This window comes from Rhopalosiphum padi, chromosome 2 (assembly GCF_020882245.1).
Source record: "Rhopalosiphum padi isolate XX-2018 chromosome 2, ASM2088224v1, whole genome shotgun sequence".
NCBI lineage: Eukaryota > Metazoa > Arthropoda > Insecta > Hemiptera > Aphididae > Rhopalosiphum > Rhopalosiphum padi.
The window spans coordinates 89,503,125-89,516,571 of NC_083598.1; the positions used below are offsets into that span (position 1 = coordinate 89,503,125).

At 26.4% G+C, this 13,447-nt stretch overlaps 1 protein-coding gene across 2 annotated transcripts in view; it reads right to left on the bottom strand.

Annotated features, from left to right (window-relative positions):
- Window positions 1-13,447, bottom strand: part of LOC132919278 (max dimerization protein 1-like) — a 178,098-nt gene that overhangs the window by 81,592 nt on the left and 83,059 nt on the right. The window lies entirely within an intron of this gene.

A 13,447-nucleotide genomic window follows, 5' to 3' on the forward strand; every position in this document is an offset into this window, starting at 1 on the left:
ATAGTTTGTCAATAAACGAAATAGATTTTTAAGACTTTTATCAATAATCTTATAACTGAACAAACGATAAATTAAATGTGTTTTTCATAATTTCAATAGATTATATATTATATAGATTTAAAAGGATAATAATATGCAGAGGTATACTAACACTGAATTTAATTAAATTCATATTAACAGTTACTTGTTACATCGCAATACCATGAGCGTATTATATAATTTCGCTAATGCTAAGTCTCTTATTTCCAATTAATATATTGTTATTATGTGTATGGAGAAGGCCGTGTTGGAAATGGATACAGGGCGATAAAGAATTTGCACGCAGTCCACGTGCATGCGGGAATGTACAGGGAAACTTGAGCGGTTTCAAAAAAAAAAAAATGGAACCCTTTATCGTTAGGTACCTACATAGGAGACATTTAGATCTCGTCACGTAGCGAAATGAAAATCATTCATGAATACTACGATTACAAGGAGGCTTAATTCTAATTTAATAGTTTTTTTTTTTTGGCACGAAGATAGTTGTAGACAAGATCGTTGTTTAATGGCTAAGTGGTATGGTGCGTGCGTACGACCGGATGTTTTATAGTGTACAATTAATACATAATAGGTAGTATTTACTAGTATTTCGCCATTTCATTCATAATTATTTTATCATACTTATATAATATGTAATAAGCATATCTGTTGGCTTATGTATGTTTTATTTTTAAATAGACACCTTTATAATAATTTTATATCCGTGATGAATATTTAAAACAATTTGCTAGAGAGAGAAATTCATTTAAAAAAAATTGTTTATTTTGAAAATAATACTAAATATCACGTTTATATGTATTATATATATTTTTTTTACAAGCACCTACACTATTATAACCTCTAAAAAGCATTAAGCGTTGGTTATATTATCGGCAACACTATAATTTAAACATAATAATATATTGTTGATATTATACTATTGTGACAACAATCATGTCTGATAAGTAGTAAATGCCAATTGGCTAGTGACAAGTGATGTGGTAGCAAATCACGAACAATGATGATATTCAGAAATTGATGATGATTAAATATAGGTTACTGATGACTAAATTGCGATTTGACACAATTTCGGTTTACATTTTGCATTGCATCATTATTTATTTTCAATTATCAGTGTTCGCTACAATAAAATATATACTATATAATTCATGTAATATACCTAAAAAATATAGCATTTATATGAGTAATGTATAGTTAATTTTAATTAAAATAAAATAAAATAAATAAAACCATTTAACAGATGAAAAAAAATTATTTAAAATTACATAAAGGTAAATTCAATATTTCAATTTGAAGTGTTTTAAAATTGAGAAAAAATGATAGAATACCAAGTAATATAATTTTAAAAGTAGTTTTAAAAATGATTCTCATTCATGAAAATAGTTTTAGATAAATAAATAAAGGCTATATATTTATTTTAAGATATGAATCTTTTTGTTAGAACTCAATTTTTTTATGCAATCTATCGAAAGATAGTACTTAACCTAAAGACATAGGTTGACTAGAAAAACGGATGCTCATTTTTTTTAGTTTAACTCACCACACATTCATTTCAAGATCAGTTTTAGGCCATTAACAACACGATTCGGTGACTTGAATTGCAAAAATTCTCAATAAGCCTTTTATTTATTGCTCTGTTTTGGTTGGTCGGTTTTTATTATTATTCGCCAAGGGTAGTGTTTTTGTTATTTGCCATCGCCGTTATATTAATACGCTAAAGAGAAAGAAGAAGAAGGGTGGTGCAAGTATAGATGAGGTAGGTGGTATACTTATTTAAGTAAGCGATTTGTATCAATTATGGTAATGGCGGTCAGGGCTTTTGGAAAACGGCACGCGGCTTTCAATACATTAAACTCATGTTTTAATCCCCCTTTACAGGGATTTAGGGCGGGGTAATAAAAATACAGATCCAAATAATAGGAGAAGTTAAGCAAATCTCTTGCAGATTGAGCCATTCATGCACGATTTAGTGATATTTATGGAGATGAACAACTCGTTCAATGACGTGTTTGCCAAGTTAATTTACACTCGGTACATAAATATAATTTAAAACTCTGTAAAGATTAAGACTGTTGATTTTTTAAATTAGTACAACGAAAAAATAAATCGAAAATTAGTATATATTGACTAAGTATAGTAAAAATACATTTTATATCAAAAAATTTACTATACAGATATTTGTTATACTTTCATTATTATAACAATACAGATTCAGGATTAAAACTTAATTTATTTAAATAAACAGTTGTAAAAAATATTTTATAAGTCTATAATTTATTATGATATATAAAGTAGTAAGTTTATTTTCTTTATAAATATATATATTTTTAGCATAATATTAACAACTACCTATATTTTTTACAAATACATAAAACTATGACTATATGTATAGAATAATACGTTTTCAATAAAATGTTCGTAGATTTTGGTTAATAAGAAGACTATAATAGAAATAATTGAATAAGAAAATATTGGACCTTTGTCTACCTTTTCATTGAAAAGTCCAAGTGAATAGAATATAACCTCTTTAATCATTCCATAGCAGATTAATACTATTAAACAATACTTAGGCCCTAATCATAAACGCAAACTATATCTTAATAAGGAGGTTTCAAAAGCTTGTTATTATAATACAAAATCGGTTTCTATACTCTAAGCCCCACCAGCTTTCCAATAGTATTTTTGGTCATCACGATCTTATTTATTCAGTTCTAAGGTCCATTAGCGTTGATTATATTATAAGTTATAAGTAAAAAATAATAATATATGATGTATATTTAATATTTAATAATTAGGTATTGTATAATTTAAGTGATGTTTTCAGTAAATTTTAATTTTTTTATTTCTAAAAATAATAATAATAAAATAAATAATAAAATAATTCAAAAATTAAAACAATTTTTATATACTTCGATTTATTATTTAATTTAAATTTAGCACATTCGCCACAATAACCAAAATATTGATAAATGAGGTACACTTGAAAGTTGAAATCACTTGAAACCTACAAATCAGCAGAGCGATTTTCCTAGTTTTCACATCTACTATACATGAAGGTATATTAAACATTAGGGCATTAGTTACTTATTGAACTTATTATTTTATTTTTGTGAGTCTTCAATTTTAATGTATAATTTTAAAATAATTAGAGTTATTAAAAGCTTTAAGTTTAAAATGAAATAATAAACAATACTATGTACTGCAATTCAACCGATTGACGAATAATCATATGGAACGTTAGCTATATATATTAGGTACCTACATAGATAGTTTCTGATTCGCAGAGTCCAAACCAATGGGAATAATTTTCAATTCAATTAAAATTGACTAGTGAAGCTTTCTATTTATTACCATTAACCGAGTTAATTAAATTTTCAAACAAACGATTAATATCTGGAAATTAAAACAATATTAATTATTAGATATGAAAAAAAATATAAATTTTGGTCATTGTGTACCTATATATTTGTCAAAATAGTTATGATCAAATTGTTTTTAAAGAAAATGAAATCATAGACACATTATATTTTCAGTGGAAAATATATAATGGGAAAACTGTAAAAGCAATTTAATGTAAAATGTAACTGGCTTTTACAAGGTTTTCACGGACACGAAACTACTTGTGTAAAACTCGTATTTGCTTCGTTTAACTGACGTTAAATTAAATTAACGAAGGCCGCCTGCCATCTCAACACGTCCAAAGTTTATCTTATAACAATGAATCCTCATCTACCTCAACTTTATGTGTGTAAAAATGAACCTGTCAGGTATAATCTAACAGCCTCCGGGAGCCACGTTAATTATGAATTTGCAATTCATTCGTTATATAAAGTATTCTAGTTATATATAGATTGCATTTGAAACATATTATATTTTTCAATGAAAATGTGTATACCTACGTATTTTCTACAAAGATATAAAAAGCACATTGTAAATTAATTTATGTTACTTTAAACCAAATGTAAGTGAAATAATTTAAAATATATGCCTACATATATAATATTATAATCACGCACGCAGCTATTCATTAAAAATATAATATGTATTTTTTTTAAATTTTTTTTAAACAGAAAATTAAATATAATATACATATATTTTATACATAGAGAATTAAAGATTAAAATTATATAATGAGATTATGTAAACAATTCAAGATCTGCAGTTTTCCAAGTGGATTTCAAACGGAACACTTTAAAACGGGGAATGTACACCGTATATATATATATTATAAATATAGTTATAAAAAGTCCTACCATACTTCACATTTCGTTCTATGTTAGAAATAGTAATAGTGTATTAGGTGTTGGATGAGACAAAAATAATGAGAATGAAGACATATCAACAAAAATAATTAAGCTAAAATTATAATTATGTAAGTAAATAATTTAATTAATAGCACTTTACAGGAAGTAACATTTTTTTCATTAACATTTTTACGTTATTTTCTATTATTTACTCTTAGAATATTTTTTAATTTTTTATGATATATCAATATTAGTTAACGATATTATTTATAAAGTTATTATCTAAAATTACAAGTGAGAGTCGAAAAAAAATATAACATATGGAATATATTGATTTACAAAGATTTGAATTTGAGTTTTTTAAATATCTATTATCCAAAAATCAATGAAGGTTAAATTGTATTTATTATTATTTTAAATAGTTTTTATTTTTGATAAATTACACTATAAGTAAATAGTAATAGTAGTAATGCAATAGTAAGACATACAGTTTACATACTATACTTCATTCATGTTTCGAAGTAACCCGGGCGACCGACATATGTGCCTACATGAGTGTGGTATCGTTCTGTATTTATATTACCCATGGTTGATTAAGTAGGGAAAATAGTTAAGTGTGTGACCTGTGCGACACAGACAAAGACTGGTCGCTGTCCGGTCAGCTTCTAAACACGAATGGAATATGGTCATTTTGTTACGCAAAACTATAGGCAAGTAATGAATAAAAAAAGTTAAGCGCAAGAAAGAAAGTCACACAGTTAAATCATAACTTTAAAACTATCAGACTATAAAATGTAACTACGGTTTTTGTATAAATTAAAACTATTTTTTTACTGGAAGGGAGGAATACAAAATAAATGAAAATTTTAGATAAAAATACCGACCATTATATAAGGGTCCTTCAATTAATAGTTGACATAATGACAGATTGAGTTGTAAAAAACTTGATGCGTGTCATTAGCCATTCCTCTGTGAAGTTGTATAAGTAATATGCCAATAGAAAAATAGAAAAATATAATCACAATAAAATGACAAATGATAATATTATAATGTAACATTAAATATTTGAATTATAGAACTATTCTTACTGTCGTAGACGTACTGTTGGTGATACTCAGAATACCATGTGGCATACGAAAAATAAATTAAATTTTTTTTATAATTACTTATATTGAAACATATGCGGGCGTTTGGCAGAAATTCTGCTACTATACAATGAAATTTACAACAACGAGTATAAGTTTTTTGATAAATAAATTACATAATTATGTATTATATATTAAATTGTTTAATTATAATTAAAAAAAAATTCAGTTATACATAATAAAATATAAATTAATGAAACTACGTAGACTATTTAAATAGCTTTAAAATAACATCAGAGTTTTATGAATATCGATCATTATGAAATAAAAGAAAACTAATCGAATTCAGGTTACTCGGGAGAGTCCCAAATACGTTGAACAATTAATTTTAAACTGTCGATCTAGATATTATATAGTCTTATCCCGTGGCCACTAAACTACTAAAGACATTTGTCAATACGTAATGTATTCAATGCATCAAGCCGCTATTTATATTTTCCCCGAATCTCGATGACAAAATCCAAATAAAAAAATAAAACACTACAGCAAGACAGAATCGATTTTTTTTCGGTGAAGGGGAAAATACGATTGCAGACATTAACGTTGGACGAGAAAATAATGTACTCACGTATTAAGGATGCGCCCCCACATTTCCTAAGCACTTTAACCGATTGAAAGAGAACGTTTACCTGAAACAAATAGAAACAATAACATTAAAATCGTAATATTATATATTATACAATGATTGCAGTTCAAATCTATTATATTTATATATATGCGACACACAATAATTATATTTTATATACACAGATGATTATAATAACAAAAATAACAATAAATATTATGTTTAACATAGATAACCTACTTTTTATAAAACGATTTAATACTCTAAAGATGTAGTAATTATTATATAGTATTAATTATATATTTATGAAGGCACTAAAAAGTGAAAACTATTAAGTAGGTACCTATACCTATAATATATGTATATAAATTTATCAGTCTAAGTATGTGCATTAATATTAAACATAAAAAGACTTGTATTATTGCATGATGAATAAATTTGCGTTAAACAAGTTTCAAGTAAATAATATTATTATATAAATTAAAAACCATATTGTGAACAGTATTTATAAGAAAATATTGTACAATATATTTTAATCAATAAGAATATGAATTTTTATGCAATAAATTGTGAGTAATTATATTCAATAAAAATATTAAATAAATATAAAATCTAAAAATATATATTTTTTTATTTATCGTAGTTCATAAGCTTTGACATCAGGTTCTCTAATTTTTTATATGATATTTTATATAAAAAATTCTACAATAACAAAAAGGAAACTTATTTACCTACACCTAGGTATTTTATTTGTAAATAAATATTTTTTTTTCTCATCAGTACCTAATTGATAAAATTATTTAATGGTATTATTTTTGTATCTTTGTTATCAATGTTTACACAAACTTCATACGTAATCAGAATAAAAGATTAATTGTTGCTTAGACAACAATATATTTATTTTAATTCCAAACTATTGTCCTACTATTCAAACTACTGTTTGTACCTTAAAATTGATACAATTTCTTCATTTTATTTTCGTTAAACGAACCGTAATAAAAATGGAATCATATTAATATTTTTTTCTTAATTTAAGCAACTTTGTTAAATGCAATGAATAAAATATATTTTATGGTTAACTTTATTTTTGTTTTACCTTATACAACTGTAGTAAATCACCAAACTCCAACTAGTAACTACTTATATAACTACTTTGCTATCTTCCGAAACTTCATTCTTATCGACATATATTTATAAAATAATTTAGTTTATTTATTATTTTATATAATTTGATTTGATCTACTATACACGTATGAAATATAACTATATAAAACGACATACAACACATTTTTGATTTTATTGACATTTTATATATATATATATATATAGACGAGTTAGTAGGGGTTGAGAAATGAAGCCAACACTATTACAATATATTGTGCACGCAACTGTGTAAACAAAAAGTGTAAAAAAGAATAAATAAAAGCAAGCACAAATACAAGTTTTTCTTTCACTCATACTATCTATTTTTCTCTTGCAATTCAATCTAAATTCGGGTTCGACTACAAAGTTTTCGTTCTCTTGACGTTTAATGAGTGGGGGAAAGGGGTCAGCCGATTATATTTTTGTCTTGTTTTGCCGTCACAGTGTTTATATTCTGTGTCATTTCCCTCTTCCGTTCATTTTTAACGTAAAAGCAAACAAAAAATTGAAAATAACGTTTCCTGCACACGGGAAAATAATATATCCCCTGTCCATGACAGGTCCTCGGAGAATGTTACTTCACAGACTTGACCTCTCTAGTCGTAGGGAAAAATGTTCTGTCGAGTGACCGATGAGTTTTGTTTTCGAAATAAAAAATAAATAAACGATTTTAAAAGTATTTTTCAATTTGAAAAAAATGAGATACGGGTGGATGTGCATGCACATGAGTTTTAGAGTAAAAAAAAAAAAAAAATGATAAGGGTATATTTTAAAACTACGAAATTTTATATATTACCTATTATAATATATAGCGCGGAAAATAGTACGACAATATAAATAACAATCCTGTATGTTGAATTGCATAAAATCAAATATTTATTTTATTTTAATTAATCTATACACAGTTTTAGATGACATTTTGAATTTTTTAAATTATATAATGTATTGAAAAAAACATGCACTACTATAACGTTAAACTGTATTATAAAATTAAGAATTCAGCTGAATATTAGTATAATTCCTAATACATAATATAGTTTTAATGATTGACATAAGACATCCTTTAAAGTAGTAATAAATAATTTTCAATTTACACTAATTTTATTTGGTTATTTGACAAACTAGTAAAATGGTACATAATTTTATTTTTAATGGACTCAAAATCACAAAAAATGAAAGAAAAATGACATGACTTTACGCTTGAATGATAAATTATCAATGCATGAACTGAGAAAAAAAATTGTTAACGAATAAAATGTGTAGTCATTTGATGTATAGTTGTCATGGAAACATAAAATAAAATGTTGAAAATAAACTTTCCAGTCAGTTTCTTTTTAGTACAGGAAATCACTTTTCTTGAATTCGTGTTAATTAAGTCTTATATTGACTATGTTAGTCAGTGAAGAAGCTACTTATGAACTATTGAAAACATCATCTGCCTTGTAGAAATTCCCCATATTACTCCCCTTGTTTTACACTTTTTCCAAGTCTGTGTTACAGTCGATTTTTTCGGTTAATTCATTCGCGCTTTTAATTGCTACCATTACTACTATAGAAGTGAGTACCTAGAGGGATTTTAATTGCACCGGATTCACTAGACCGTTTTCATATACAGGCAATGGGCCACGGAGAATAATCGTAAAAAAGTTACTGCTCTGCCAAATTTTTTTAAAAGTTTCAAGAGCCGAATGAAACTGTTTCACTCCAATTAGTAAGATTCAAGTCATAACAATATTGTGAAAAAATTGCACTCCACCTACTTTCTTACACGATAAAACACAGTCCCTGCCTGTTGAGTTAAATAATACTAAAATTTAAAACCTTACTATTTTCTCATCGCTTAATTAAAACGCTTTATAATTACTACCATAAGAAAGTCTTGAAATTACCCCGTTATCTCTTAAAACTATTTACTCCAGAAATTACCTCCTAAACCTTTATTATATTTGTTCAAAATTATAATCAAAACGCATACTATGAGATCTCAATTCTAAAAACATGAAAGTGATTTATAAATACTTGTATTTTACAAATAACTAAAATATTGTAGTGATATCCTTACCTACACATATTTAAAGATAATAAAGATTTAGGACCCTTATTATAGTTGTTATTTTATTACCATTAAATGCAAAACAATAAACCACGCCCTACAAACGCTCGTCCTCTTTCCTGACACCCTTGTTCATGAAACTGCAGAGAATATAATACGCAGCGACGAAAAAAATAGGGTCAATACACAGGTAAAAAAAGGGTAATCAAATGTTTCAGGATATTCCTTAATTGCTTTTTGTAAACTACTAAAATGTACATAACACAACTAGCTAATTTTGAATTATTCTTTGGTCAAAAACATGACTGGGACGTCCTGCCACACCCAAAGGGTGCAGTCTAAATTGCATATGAATGTAAGTTATGGAATGTACTTTAATTATTATGCTCCATCCACCATATCATGATAAAAAACTATCAAATTAGTTACATATTATATGGATGACAAACATTTACATGAAATATTAAATTTAGCAAATATAATGAAACAAACATTTATTTTAATTTAATATTTTTAAATCATTACGGAGTTAATAAAATAAAATACTATATAATATACCAATTTCTTTAAATTTCAATAGCGATTTTTAAAGTACATAATATAGTAAATTTACAAGATCATGGTGATTAAATTAAATTAAATATATGTATTTTGTTCGATTCATGTAGTATTAACATCCAAAAAGAATTAAGTATTTAGTAAAGATAAATTACATGGCCATATTGATATATTAGATAGAAATAATTAATAAGATACATAATTTTTTTTTCCCGCTTAACATTAAATATTTATAAAAGTTCCCAAGCAAGAAAATGTAAATCTTGAAAAATATCTTTTCTAGAAAAATTTCATTATTACTAAGCCGTAAAAATATATTAATAAATAATTTAAAATATTACGGAATGGTGTAAATGAATGTTTTCTACATTTAAGTATACAATTAGTATAGCACATGAACCCATGTTATTACATTTTCTTATATTATATACAACTTAATTATGTACAGTAACTATAATATAAGAGTATTCTTCTAAAGAATAAGAACACATGTTAATAATAAAAATCCGCCCTCAAAATGCAATGTTATATAAATTTAAACAAAAACAAATTTAATTATGTGTTCAGACTGTATTCGATAATTTCAAGCAATTATTTATACACATTATTATAAAATCATGTATTATTATTATATACAAGACTGAAGAGAAATGATAAGGAAAACCGCATTAAGTTCTTTGGATGGTGGATATCACTAAACACTAAATCATTCTCACCCGCGTCTTTTTTAGTTACCTACCTATCATAAATCACGATTTGCACTCTCCGAATCCGAGATAGTAACCGATTAGTTACAATCTACTCTAACCGGTGCGAGTGGCATAATGTGGTGAAGCGGTCGGTGTAGGATGCAAGCGATAAAATTATAATTTAATCAACGAGGAACGTTGTCGATGCGTCAGCCACCTCGGCTAGTCGGCTATCTCTTTCTAACCACATTTTTAAGCTGTTTAATAATTAAATGCTGCAGGCAGTTTGTATAAATCCGACTTGACGTGTAATACACCAATGCATTATTATTTATTACGTTTGTAGTATACTGATGTATAAAGAATACAACTTAACGATGGTTAAGTACTAACAGGCTGTGGCACAACTTGGAAGTGGGTGAAGGGGTTATATTTCCACCTCTCAAAATGCGAGATTTTTTCGTACGAATCCTACGTAATACGTAGTTGCATAATTTGTATTGCAATTTCAGACATTACCTTGTAACGTCGTGTAACAGAACGACGTGCACTTCACCCATTTACAGTAATTTATTTTATGAACTTCTTCCCGAAAATTAATCATGATCATGCCACTGCTAACTTGTATAGTGATGTTAATACGTATTATTATTAATTCAGTTATTTAAGGCGAAGTATTATAAAAATTAAGTTTAGTATAATATTATATTACTTAGCCATTATATTTATTTTCAAGTTTGTTTAAATTTAAATAAGTAGTTATTTTGTAACTATTAAAAAAGTTGCTCTATACCTACGGTATTTTTTATATTTATTTTTAACTTTAGCACTTGATTCTACGAAAACATTTTAAAAACTTTTGACCACTACCTGTCAATTGTTAAGTAACGACATAATATCAAAATACCCTCTTCTACATACCTCATCTAATATTTTCTTTATTTTTGACAGTGCATAATCTGATATCGCATAATATATTTGTATTAAATTTCAATTAATCGTTCCCAATCGATAGAATCTTACATATTTGACTGCGATCTACGACCTACCATATACAATGATCGAATTATACATTTCAATATATAATCTGCACTAATATATGATATATCATATCCAAGGAAAAATAACACGTTTGGAAATATATAACAATGAAATTAATAATTTATGAGTTCAATAATAATTATAACCAAATATTGAGATATATATCTAAAATAAATTAGTTTCGCGTGGAGGCATACTAGCTATTATTATATATGATTGACACAATAAAAAAAATTACATTTTCGTCAACACAATAATCAATATTTGTTATATTAACGTACATCAGATATTCATATTATTATTGTATATGGAACAGAAAAATGAACGATTCGAAAATATAAGATAGTTTTACTATTCTAGTTATTACATATTGTTGTAAAAGATAATAAAGTAGGTATTACGGATTAATATACTCACCCAATATTATGAATAATAATAATATAACTATGCTGATTTAGATAATTAAATTTCAAAAGGAATATCCGAATATTACATAGATATATTGTATATTTGTATATGATAATTGATAATATATTAAAGGTAATAAACAAAAAAAAATAGACGTACCTATTATTACACGCGATTAATAAATATAAGTTTTTATTATGAACATATTATTATAGCTATATTATTATAAGTTCGTTTTATTGAACCAAATAGATATAATATTTTATAGGATTACTTATTATTATTTTATGAGATAGGATATTGTAACAGTAGCGTCACATATTTTATACCTGGACGTTGATTTTATGAGTATTATAAAATTAATTTACACAACGTAACCGTGTATACTTATTCCATGTAAACATGTGCATTGAAACAATTTTACTTACATACAAGAACACAAAAAATTATAAAATATACAAAACGAGATATTCAGATATATTTAAGTAAAAATCCGCAATAATATCAGTATTATGTTTCTTTGTTGTTCACTTACTATCTCTATTTTCTTCAATTTTGTTTGATAAGGCCAAAGCTTCCCTCCCACTAGACAACCTTTTGCAAGTTTCATCCGTTCTTATAGAATTTTTTTTCACTTTTATATATCAGGAACTATTTTTATTCCCCGGGGTGGACCGGAAGCCGTTTGTAACTGTAATATATTATTATTTTGCGAGCCGATCGTGACCGGATTTCTGGACCCGTATATACCTTTTACTTAAACCTACCCCCTCCCCTCTACATCAACGTCGGTTTTTCCTTGTACGTATATTTCTTGTCTTATTTTATCCAGAAAAAAAATAGGAAAGAAAAATATTAACGACATAACATATATACGGGTCGGAAAAGACGATATTGTGTACGTACTGTGGAGAGGGTGCACGCACCGTGTTGTCTTTATTGTGGGCTAAATGGTTTTTTCTTCCTACCGGACCTTGGGCATCAGGGCTTGATGTAGGGACAGTCAAGATTTAACGAGACGTGCGGGTATGCGTTTACACATAGAATAAAATAAACTGCAAATCGAAAATATATAGGTACCCACCAAGAATGAATAACAATGCATTACATCATAATATTGATCCTAAAATATATAAATTTGTCAACAATATTCGGAAAAAAGTCAAATCAAAACTGATATAAGATATGAAAAACAATATCAATACTTCAAATTTATTCACCACACGCATTCAAACTTAAAGTAAACAATCACACACATTTTATATTCTTGGAAAATAAAATAATATAGTAGGTATATAGATTTAAATGACCGAAATCGATTTACGTAGGTATTTTTATCCAAGAAGTTCAACAATGATAATATTAGATTATGGGAACAAAATGTTTAAAACATCTGTAAAATATAGTGTAGTGAAGCGACTGTTAATTGTTAAAATACATTCATTTAAATGTTATTAATATTTTCATGTCTATACTTGTCTTATTGTAGTATAAACAAATATTTCTAAATAATAATAATAATAATAAATCAACAATGACATTTGAATTTTAGTATATTTATC